Raw genomic sequence first — 12262 nt, 5'->3', positions numbered from 1 at the left:
GGTCAGCCCAGCTAAGGAGGGAGTTGTCAGGTGGAAGAGCTGGAGTGAGAGTGTGGAGGCTGTCGGGAGCACGGGGGGGGGGGGTGACCCTGGGCCAGGGCTCAGGTACATCCAGGAGGAGTGAAAAGATCTTGGAAGGAGAGGCACATGAGAGCAAGACTACAGCAGGAGAGAGCACTGCTAAGAGACCCCATGGAGGACAACTGGTTGCAGGCAGGAGGGCTGGTGAGTGGAGCAGTCAGGAGGAGATTGCAGTTTGAGATGGGTGCAGAATCAGAAGAGTGGACTGTGGGATGGGCAGTGGAAAGAGGTCATTGCAACCAGGCTGGCAGGGCCTTCATAGCCATCTATGATTAGTAGCTGAGCAGAGGACAGTTAGCACCTGAACTATTTCTACACCACAGTGGCCTGAGGTCCTTGCCCACAAAAGGCAGATTGAGGCCTAGTGTCAGGCCTAACCAGGCGGTGCTAGTCTGGAGGGGTAACGGTCTGCAGCAAGTGAAGTACTGGAGGAGTGAGGGAATATGAGGTCTTAAGCAAGAGTGTGTGCTGGAGAGAAGACTGGAGTGTAAATACTGGAGTAAATATATAGAAGTCCCAAGCAAGTTGCATCATTCCCCAAAGTTCAATCCCCTAAAAAAATAAAAAAGCTTGGACTGTTTTATGTCTGAGAGGGATGCCAGGGTAACAGGTGAACCACAACATTCAGCAACCCCTACAGGGGCATGGCTACACAAGTGCAAACAAAGCCAACTAGAGCAATCTAGGATTAAAAACAAAAAAGCTGAGAAGACATTTTAGGTTTGAAAATCAGGTCAACCTTTATTTTAGCCATGTACAATGATTCCATATTATAAATAGTAGAGGACAGTCCTTAAAGTGACCAGAAAGAGGCTCCATCTTCATGCACATCACAGATCGAAATTGGGAAGGAAGTCCGGTAAAAATCAATGAAGACATCTTTGGGTTGATTGCCGTTCATCTTGACCTTGCTGGCAACACCAACTAGAAGAAGTCCAATTGAGCAAACTCAAACGTAGGCAGGCGCTAAAAGAGTGATAAAGGGTTGGAGATAAAACATTGATGAGCAATCCTTAAAGCATATTTCCACTTTGGCAGCCAAATTGCATTTTTTTATAAACAAGACTGCTCTAGTAAAGCTGCCAATCACTATGTGCATTGCCTATAAACTCTGCTCTGTTGGGACCAAAACAGCAAATGCATAAGGGGGAAATCATTTGCAATGCATTCTACACTGCTCCAGGCTGGGCATATGAATGAGCAGCAAAGGGGAACTAATGGCATTTTATACAAATGCTCAAGTGGGCTTCAATACACATCATTTGCATTCCAAATCATCTCTAGTAAAGGAACGATTCACTAAGGGGGTTACATACAAACACTGCTCTGTTGGGACCACAAAGCCTGCAATCAATGGGAAATCATTTGCAACCACATTCTACACTGTTCCAAGGTGGGCATTAATGGGCAGCAAATAGGGAATTACCAGCTTTAGATACAAAGCTACAGTGGGAATTTTTTAGAGGGGGTCCTATCTAAATTCTGCACTCTTTTAAATAAATCAAGGAACGCATACATGCCGCAAGATGTACACCGAGTCGCATCTCCACACCCGCCGGGAATCGTCCCTACCAATTTATTGAGGATTAGGGATTATACCCTGTCCAAATTACCCAACAACCAGCTTCCTGACACCAATACTCAAGACAATACACAGGTACTTGCAGACCGTCGTGAACTTGCAAACTTATTCCAATAAAGTAAATTTTCGGGAAGATTAAACCCATTGTGTGGGAACGGCATGTGTCATACCTTTTCCCCTTCAGGGATAAGGCATCCTGACTCCATACCTTAAGTCTGAACCAAGAATAGGAAGCGTTGATTTTGGCCTGGCCAAAGAGTTTGTTGACTGTAATATGGTGCCCTCATACCCCAACCAAGAAAAACTAAGAACCATTCCAAGATCAACACTCCGTATTCCCAGGAAGAAAGGATGAACAGTTATAAGAGAATCCGCCATTCCCATTGTAAGTCATAGTTGAGTCTACACTACCTGCCAGGAAGCACGGGAGCAGTGGACAAGGAGACTGAAACAGATCTAGCCCCGGCCTTCTCGGAGAAGTGGGCACTCCTCCCCCAATCTAGCAAGGACTGAGATTGACCCAGTCCCCAAGCCCACCACTGCAGAACAGCCTGGCAACCAGTCCAGAGGCCCAACTACAACTCACAATAGGGATTTAAGACCGTCTTGCAACAGCTGACCCTTTACTTCCAGAGAGCGGGGGGCTCCCTGTAGACTTTCCCAAGAGGGATCAGAAACATCCCTGCTCAGCCCTGCAGAAACCAACTCCTTGAAACCGGTGACCTTCAGGGTAAAGCACATAATGCGAGTTAATGAGGCAGGAGACTCGGGTGAAGCAGTGTTACATTGCCCTGCCCTACTCCATCAAAGCTCCTGAATGCCACAATAACCCACAACCAAGGAGCAAGAGACTTCAGACTGAACAAGAAGTTCTGAGCCCAAAACTCAAGAGCGATGATAAAATTCATAACTCAGCTATAGATTATAGTTGGGAAATACGTAGTAAAGCTTTGGGTCCACAAAACCGAGCGGCTAAACCCAAGCAGCAAGTTATGATGAAAGCTCATAACTCCGCTATAGACCATCTACTTCCTAACTCACTAACAAAAAAGTACATTTATTTTTGGGTCCACAAAATTTTGAGTGGTTAAACCCAAATAATGAATTATGATGAAAACTCATAACTCAGACAGATGATTGAGCTCTAGATTCTCTCTACTTCCTAACCCTGCATAACCAAGTATTCATTTTTGGGTCCACAAATTTGTGTGGCTAACCTGAGCCATGGTACCTACCATATGCCAATACTGCAGGAGCAGAAAAGGGATTCCATCTTACTTCGAGTGTTCCTGGCCTTCCCATCTTGGCTTTGAGTGTTCCTGGCCTTCCAACTAGTCATGTAAAAGAAAATTTACAATGGAGTCATGCCTGCGTATTCAGAGATAGTGACATCTGAGGTCTAATCTCAACCATGTCATACAATACAGACTTTCACCGTGTACCCAAAATGCTTGCTGCATGGTTCTGTTTAAACCTGGCGTCAATGTGTTCCAGGGTCACTTACCCCTGAATCTCAGAATGCACGAGTCAGTTTTTTACGTTCAACCAGCAGGTTAAATGAAAAAACAAAAATAAAAAAGGAACAGATTCCTCCATCCAAACACTATGTGGATGCGGGAAACCTCCCCGCTTCATTTTATTTTGACAGCGGGGGAGACTCCCTTGCTATGAGGCTGGGTTCACACAGTGCATAGGTTCAGCTTTGAGGGAGGGGAAAAACACACACACACACACACACACACACACACACACTCTTTTTTCTGCAAAAATATGTGCATTAAGAAGTTTTTGTTGTGTTGTTTTTGCAGAAAAAAAAGTGCATTTTAAGAAGCTTCTTTTTTTTCCAGCAAAATAAGTGTTCCCTTCACTTACATCCCGTGATCTTCCCAAGCTTCCTAGAAATCTCAAAAACAAAGGTTAAACATTCTAGCAACTTTATAGGATGCTTACCAAACTTTAACAGCAATGTCTAGCCAGAGGCCAACCATCCCGCTCATCCTGATGATCTGCAATGATATAGGTAACATTAAACACAAGGAGGCCGATATGGGGCTTTAAGCCCCACCCCCAAATATATCAACTTATAACAAATCATCAACTCAATCAATAAGGCATTGTAAAACAGTAACATGCTTTCATGGTTGAAAAAAAAAATATAAAGCATTCAGCGGTAAACATTTACACAATATTAAATATCAAATAACATACTTTGAAAAAAAAAAAAAAATATAAAAAAAATTCGAGCATTGCGTCTGAACACTGCTCTGTTGGAACCACAAAGCCTGCAACCAATGGGAAATCTGCAACCACATTCTACACTGCAACCACATTCTACACTGCTCCAAGGTGGGCATTACCAAGCTTTGTATACAAAGCTACAGGAGGGGGTCCTATCTAAAATCTGCTCTCTATCAAATAAATCGAGGAACGCATACACGTCGCAAGATGTACACCGAGTCGCATCTCCACACCCGCCGGGCATCATACCTACCAATTTATTGAGGATTAGGGATTATACCCTGTCCAAAATTAGCCAACAACCAGCTTCCTGACACCAATACTCAAGACAAAACACAGGTACTTGCAGACCGTCGTGAACTCGCAGATTTATTCCAATAAAACTAAATTTTCGGGAAGATTAAACCCATTGTGTGGGAACGGCATGTGTCATACCTTTTCCCCTTCAGGGATAAGGCATCCTGACTCCATACCTTAAGTCTGAACCAAGAATAGGGTGCGTTGATTTTGGCCTGGCCAAAGAGTTTGTTGACTGTAATATGGTGCCCTCATACCCCAACCAAGAAAAACTAAGAACCATTCCAAAAGCAAGACTCCGTATTCCCAGGAAGAAAGGATGAACAGTTCTAAGAGAATCCGCCATTCCCATTGTAAGCCATAGTTGAGTCTAGACTACCTGCAAGGAAGCACGGGAGCAGTGGGCAAGGAGACTGAATCAGATCTAGCCCCGGCCTTCTCGGAGGAGTGGGCACGCCTCCCCCAATCCAGCAAGGACTGAGATTGACCCAGTCCCCAAGCCCACCACTGCAGAACAGCCCGGCAACCAGTCCAGAGACCCAACTACAACCCACAATGGAAATTTAAGACCGTCTTGCAACAGCTGACCCTTTACTTCCAGAGAGCGGGGGGCTCCCTGTAGACTTTCCCAAGAGGGATCAGAAACATACCTGCTCAGCCCTGCAGAAACCAACGACCTTCAGGGTAAAGCACAAGATGCAAGTTAATGTGGCAGAAGACTCGGGTGAAGCAGTGTTGCATTGCCCTGCCCTACTCCATCAAAGCTCCTGAATGCCACAATAACCCACAACCAAGGAGCAAGAGACTTCAGACTGAACATCTCCGAGCCAAAAACTATAAATGGCATTGTATACAAACAATGCTCAAGTGGGCTTTGGGAGGGGGTCCCATCTAAATTCTGCTCTAGCAATAAAAGGGCAGTTAGGCAATTATTTCTATGAATAAGGAATAGTTTTCATTGAAAACTTATTCCAGTAAAAATAATTGAGTCCCCTAATCACCTGAACCTGTCTAGTCCTCTGGCAGAGACCGGCGTGCGTGCACTCGCAGAGACCGGCGTGCGTGCACTCGCAGAGACCGGCGTGCGTGCACTCGCAGAGACCGGCGTGCGTGCACTCGCAGAGACCGGCGTGCGTGCACTCGCAGAGACCGGCGTGCGTGCACTCGCAGAGACCGGCGTGCGTGCACTCGCAGAGACCGGCGTGCGTGCACTCGCAGAGACCGGCGTGCGTGCACTCGCAGAGACCGGCGTGCGTGCACTCGCAGAGACCGGCGTGCGTGCACTCGCAGAGACCGGCGTGCGTGCACTCGCAGAGACCGGCGTGCGTGCACTCGCAGAGACCGGCGTGCGTGCACTCGCAGAGACCGGCGTGCGTGCACTCGCAGAGACCGGCGTGCGTGCACTCGCAGAGACCGGCGTGCGTGCACTCGCAGAGACCGGCGTGCGTGCACTCGCAGAGACCGGCGTGCGTGCACTCGCAGAGACCGGCGTGCGTGCACTCGCAGAGACCGGCGTGCGTGCACTCGCAGAGACCGGCGTGCGTGCACTCGCAGAGACCGGCGTGCGTGCACTCGCAGAGACCGGCGTGCGTGCACTCGCAGAGACCGGCGTGCGTGCACTCGCAGAGACCGGCGTGCGTGCACTCGCAGAGACCGGCGTGCGTGCACTCGCAGAGACCGGCGTGCGTGCACTCGCAGAGACCGGCGTGCGTGCACTCGCAGAGACCGGCGTGCGTGCACTCGCAGAGACCGGCGTGCGTGCACTCGCAGAGACCGGCGTGCGTGCACTCGCAGAGACCGGCGTGCGTGCACTCGCAGAGACCGGCGTGCGTGCACTCGCAGAGACCGGCGTGCGTGCACTCGCAGAGACCGGCGTGCGTGCACTCGCAGAGACCGGCGTGCGTGCACTCGCAGAGACCGGCGTGCGTGCACTCGCAGAGGCCGGCGTGCGTGCACTCGCAGAGGCCGGCGTGCGTGCACTCGCAGAGGCCGGCGTGCGTGCACTCGCAGAGGCCGGCGTGCGTGCACTCGCAGAGGCCGGCGTGCGTGCACTCGCAGAGGCCGGCGTGCGTGCACTCGCAGAGGCCGGCGTGCGTGCACTCGCAGAGGCCGGCGTGCGTGCACTCGCAGAGGCCGGCGTGCGTGCACTCGCAGAGGCCGGCGTGCGTGCACTCGCAGAGGCCGGCGTGCGTGCACTCGCAGAGGCCGGCGTGCGTGCACTCGCAGAGGCCTTCTGAATGCCACAATAACCCACAACCAAGGAGCAAGAGACTTCAGACTGAACAACAAGAAGTTCTGAGCCCAAAACATAAGAGCTATGATAAAATTCATAACTCAGCTATAGACTATAGTGGTGAAATACATAGTAAAGCTTTGGGTCCACAAAAATGAGTGGCTAAACCCAAGCAGCAAGTTATGAGGAAAGCTCATAACTCCGCTATAGACCATCTACTTCCTAACTCAGCCTAACAAGAAAACTATGTTCATTTTTGGGTCCACAAAATTGAGTGGTTAAACCCCAAGCAATGAGTTATGATGAAAACTCATAACTCAGAGAGAATCTATATAGCTCAATCATCCTGTCTACTTCCTAACCCTGCATAACCAAGTATGCATTTTGGGTCCACAAAATTGTGTGGCTAACCCAAGCCATGGTACCTACCATATGCTAATACTGCAGGAGCAGAAAAGGGATTCCATCATGCTTTGAGTGTTCCTGGCCTTCCCATCTTGGCTTTGAGTGTTCCTGGCCTTCCCATCTTGGCTTTGAGTGTTCCTGGCCTTCCCATCTTGGCTTTGAGTGTTCTTCCAACTAGTTATGGGAAAAAAAAAAAAAAAAAAAAATACAATGGAGTCATGCCTGCTTATTCAGAGATAATGAAATCTGAGGTCTAAACCATTTCATGCAATACAGACATTCACTGTAAACCTAAAATGGTTGTTCTGGTTAAACCTAGCTTCAATGTGTTCCAGGGTCACAAAATATCCTCATATCAAGATATGGTACTTAATACACATAAAAATTTTCACTTACAGGTCCCACAGATTACAGCATTTATAGACTGAACTTGATACATACCTCTCAGTTTCCTCTCAGACAGCACAGTGTTTCCATACTTCAGCCTTGATGGTCATCTCACCAGCTACAATATAAAATGTAAGCCTTAGAATTACATGAAAACATAAGCGGCAAAAACTGCCGAATACGGTGTTGGTTGGAACGCACAGAAAATTGACTATTTTCCCCACAACATCCCCATCTTGTTTTAGAGGTTGCTTATCCACAGGATCATTCTCACATCTTTTGGGATTGTGAGAAAGTCTCAAATATATGGAAACTAGAAAAATTTGCTTCTAAAATCTCCGATAACATAATTGGACTCACTCCCCAAAACTGCCTATTATTCTTCTCAATCCCTGGGCTACCTATACACCAAATGAGACTTATCCATACCATATGTGTAGCAATACACTGGTTGATCGCATATCATTGGAAATCACCAACGATGCCTCTAACACATTTGAAAACTAGAATTAATAATATAAATCTCATGGAAAAAAAATATTTCACAGTACACAATACGTATTATTTATACGATAAAAAAATGGAACCCATGGTTTAACCACTCCAATCATTTCTTCAATTCAGAATAATGATACCTCTCAGAGACTTCAATAAAGATGATATTTTACGATACTAAAGCTATATTACTAACTAACATTTAATAAAAATGTCTTTCAAATATTGAATACATTATGACAATATAACATATTTGTAATTTTCTTTAATATATTCTCATGACATATGAGAACAACTTTTTTGTACCAATGTTTTTACACTCAAAAGTTTGTAAACGAAAATTGACAAATTAAAACCGTGTGAAGTTAGCCAGATTGTTGAAGTGTTTTGCCATTTTGTGGGAGCGGCAAGTGTCATGACCCTTTCCCCCCCATAAGGAGAGAAGGATTCTGACCCAATACCTGAAGTCTGACCCAAGAATAGAGAGCATTGATTTTGGCCTGGTCGAAGCCTTTGTTGACTGTAATATGGTGCCCTCATACTCCAACCAAGAAAAACTAAGAACCATTCCAAAAGCAACACTCCGTATTCCCAGGAAGAAAGGATGAACAGTTCTAAGAGAATCCGCCATTCCCATTGTAAGCCATAGTTAAGCGCCTAGACTACCTGCCAGGAAGCACGGGAGCAGTGGGCAAGGAGTCTGAATCAGATCTAGCCCCGGCCTTCTCGGAGAAGTGGGCACACCTCCCCCAATCCAGCAAGGACTGAGATTGACCCAGTCCCCAAGCCCACCACTGCAGAACAGCCCGGCAACCAGTCCAGAGGCCCAACTACAACCCACAGTGAAAATTTTGGACAATCTTGGAACAGCTGACCCTTCACTTCCAGAGAGAGAGCATTGCCCAAGCTCTCCGTAGACTCCCCCAAGAGGGATCAGAGAGTGAAATCCATGGCCCTGCCTGTATCTCTTCACAGAGAAAGAGCTCCTGAGAAACCGGAACCTTCTTGGAGCTGAAGAAAGATGTGAATGAAGGAGCCAACCAAGCTCTCCGGGAGGACAGGGCAGGGCCTGCAACACTGTCGACACCGAATCACAGGGAGGGCTCGCTCACCCCATCCACACCCCCAGGGGCTCAGTCACTGCCAGACACTTCCAGCCGAACCACAACACCTCACTCCAAGACCCCCACCAAGAACCTGGTCACCACCAAATCGTGTGGTTCAACCCAAGCCCTGAGTCATGATAAAAGCTCATAACTCAGTTTGGCAATGAAATAACTCGGGTCCACAAAAAACATGTGGCTAAACCCGAAACGCGAGTTATGATAAAAGCTCATAAACTCGTCCTGCGTTTTTTTAAACTTACCATTTGCTGAAGCTGCAGGGCCACCGAAGGAAGGTCCACATTGCTTTGAGCTTTTTTTTCCTAGAAAATTGAAAGAGATCATAAAATGAACGATGGGGTCAATTCCACTGAAATCTAATAAACCAAAATAAATACCATAAACCCTACCAAGAAATCTGGAATCTAGCATTACCGACCTACCGAAAGGGCTTCCTAAATCACTTACCCCCCCAGAAAAGTGTCCATATTGGGAAATGCCCAAATCTGTAAACTTGTCTGGGGTTAAAGAACAGCACGACGGCAAACTTGTCATCCACCAAAACATTCCAGGACTATAGTAACACCCCTCCCCCTCCAAGGGATTACCCACCACTACAGCCCCACTTTACCCAACCATATAAGAACAGACATTTGGAGGGAAAATTGCCCGTAGCCGCCATTTATTAACATATAACCAATAAAAACACATTCCTTTAACGCAGGGGGAGGCAACCTGGGGGGCCACCAGCTGTTGCAGAACTACAAGTCCCAGCATTCCTCTGGGAGACAGACAGCAGTGATACCACTACAGGGCGGTCAGCAAGGGGTTAAACAGTTGGCCGTATCAATGAATATACAAGAAAAGGGAAAATATTCCGATGAGCTTTTAGTTTAGAGCAGGGCGGGGATTTCATGTGGATATAAAGTACAGCATTTCTAAGCACAGAATACATTACAAAATTAGTCAAATACAATAAAATACAAATGAACTAAAAAGACGCTACAAAAGCATGTAAATGTACGACAAGTGTGGCTACAGAAACGCAGAGCGAGCGCAGAGATTGTGGTGGTCTGGGGGGGGGGGTCACATCTAGGGGGGGGGGGGGTCACATCTATGGGGGCTGCACTTTTCAGGCACACTTTGCAGTGGCTTTTTTGCATTTTTAAACCCTCAATTATGTGTTTTTGCAGAGAGGTTTCAGGCATTTTGCTTTTTTCCTTTAAAACTCCTGTATATAGCAAGGGGGGGGTGAACCAAGGAGCTGTATACAGCAAGGGGGGGGGGTGAACCAAGGAGCTGTATACAGCAAGGGGGGGGGGTGAACCAAGGAGCTGTATACAGCAAGGGGGGGGGGGGGGGGGGTGAACCAAGGAGCTGTATACAGCAAGGGGGGGGGGGGGGGGGGTGAACCAAGGAGCTGTATACAGCAAGGGGGGGGGGGGGGTGAACCAAGGAGCTGTATATAGGGGGGGGGAAACCAAGGAGCTGTATATGGGGGGGGAAACCAAGGAGCTGTATATGGGGGGGGGGAAACCAAGGAGCTGTATATGGGGGGGGGGGGAAACCAAGGAGCTGTATAGGGGGGGGGATCCAAGGAGCTGTATATAGCAGGGGGGGGGGAACCAAGGAGCTGTATATAGCAGGGGGGGGGGGAACCAAGGAGCTGTATATGGGGGGGGGGGAACCAAGGAGCTGTATATAGGGGGGGGGAACCAAGGAGCTGTATATAGGGGGGGGGAACCAAGGAGCTGTATATAGGGGGGGGGAACCAAGGAGCTGTATATAGGGGGGGGGGAACCAAGGAGCTGTATATAGGGGGGGGGAACCAAGGAGCTGTATATAGGGGGGGGGAACCAAGGAGCTGTATATAGGGGGGGGGAACCAAGGAGCTGTATTAAGGGGGGCGAACCAAGGAGCTGTATTAAGGGGGGGGATCCAAGGAGCTGTATACAGCAAGGGGGGGGTGGAACCAAGGAGCTGTATACAGCAAGGGGGGTGGAACCAAGGAGCTGTATACAGAAGGGGGGGGTGAACCAAGGAGCTGTATACAGCAAGGGGGGGGTGAACCAAGGAGCTGTATACAGCAAGGGGGGTGGAACCAAGGAGCTGTATACAGAAGGGGGGGGGTGAACCAAGGAGCTGTATACAGCAAGGGGGGGGGGGGTGAACCAAGGAGCTGTATACAGCAAGGGGGGGGAACCAAGGAGCTGTATATAGGGGGGGGGGGACCAAGGAGCTGTATACAGCAAGGGGGGGGTGAACCAAGGAGCTGTATACAGCAAGGGGGGGGAACCAAGGAGCTGTATATAGCAGGGGGGGGGGGAAACCAAGGAGCTGTATATAGCAGGGGGGGGGGAACCAAGGAGCTGTATATAGCAGGGGGGGGGAACCAAGGAGCTGTATATAGCAGGGGGGGGGAACCAAGGAGCTGTATATAGCAGGGGGGGGGAACCAAGGAGCTGTATATAGCGGGGGGGGAACCAAGGAGCTGTATATAGGGGGGGGGAACCAAGGAGCTGTATATAGTGGGGGGGTTACCAAGGAGCTGTATATAGGGGGGGGGTTACCAAGGAGCTGTATATAGCGGGGGGGACCAAGGAGCTGTATATAGCAGGGGGGGGGAACCAAGGAGCTGTATATAGCAGGGGGGGAACCAAGGAGCTGTATATAGCAGGGGGGGGGAACCAAGGAGCTGTATATAGCAGGGGGGGGAACCAAGGAGCTGTATATAGCGGGGGGGGGAACCAAGGAGCTGTATATAGGGGGGGGGACCAAGGAGCTGTATATAGGGGGGGGGGAACCAAGGAGCTGTATATAGCGGGGGGGGAGGGGTTACCAAGGAGCTGTATATAGCAGGGGGGGGGGGGGGCGACCAAGGAGCTTTCCCTGTTCCCATCATATGCGGCTTCTAACCCCACATTGTACCCTCATCAGACGTCACTTACCAAACCAACATGGCGGCCAGACACGTGCTCCACGTGGAGGACAGCAGGGAGAGCGGCTCTACAAGTGGGCGGATTTATATGGAAAGCAGACCTTTTTTTTTTTTCATCTAACTTTATTCAGTGACAGAACCAACCTGACAAATCTGACAAACTCTCATAACTCTTTTTTTTCCTTCTGCAGTCAGAGTTGGGCGGGTCGCTGTTCCCGGAGAGCTGCAGATAAGAGGAAAGGAAGAAAAAAAAACAAACAAACAAGCTGCACGCTGATTGGTGGACTAGAGAAGGTCAGCTGACACAGCCACGCCCTCTTCATCTTTAACTCCTGATTGTCCACATTCAGAGCTGATTTTGCATCAATTTGCCTAATAAGGTTGTTATTTGATGGTTTATATAGAAGAAAAAAATTTTTTTTTCTCTTTTATTCTTATTCTTTTATTTAATATTTTTGTCACATTTATTCGGTAAAAATTCAGCAACCAAATTAGACAAATAA

The 12262-nt window shown here is 48.4% G+C and overlaps 1 long non-coding RNA gene across 1 annotated transcript; it reads right to left on the bottom strand.

Annotated features, from left to right (window-relative positions):
- Nucleotides 1-795: 795 nt before the first annotated feature.
- Nucleotides 796-11942, bottom strand: LOC141108768 (uncharacterized). Its single transcript, XR_012236122.1, has 7 exons — nt 11770-11942; nt 9085-9144; nt 7278-7341; nt 6861-7010; nt 3614-3669; nt 2899-2994; nt 796-1047 (listed from the first exon to the last, which is right to left on the bottom strand). It is a non-coding gene; the product is annotated as an uncharacterized lncRNA (long non-coding RNA).
- Between the last annotated feature and the right edge of the window lie 320 nt (nt 11943-12262).

Source organism: Aquarana catesbeiana, linkage group LG09 (assembly GCF_042186555.1).
Source record: "Aquarana catesbeiana isolate 2022-GZ linkage group LG09, ASM4218655v1, whole genome shotgun sequence".
NCBI lineage: Eukaryota > Metazoa > Chordata > Amphibia > Anura > Ranidae > Aquarana > Aquarana catesbeiana.
Note: the sequence above shows the minus strand (reverse complement) of the source record. Positions and strands in the feature narration are given on the sequence as shown.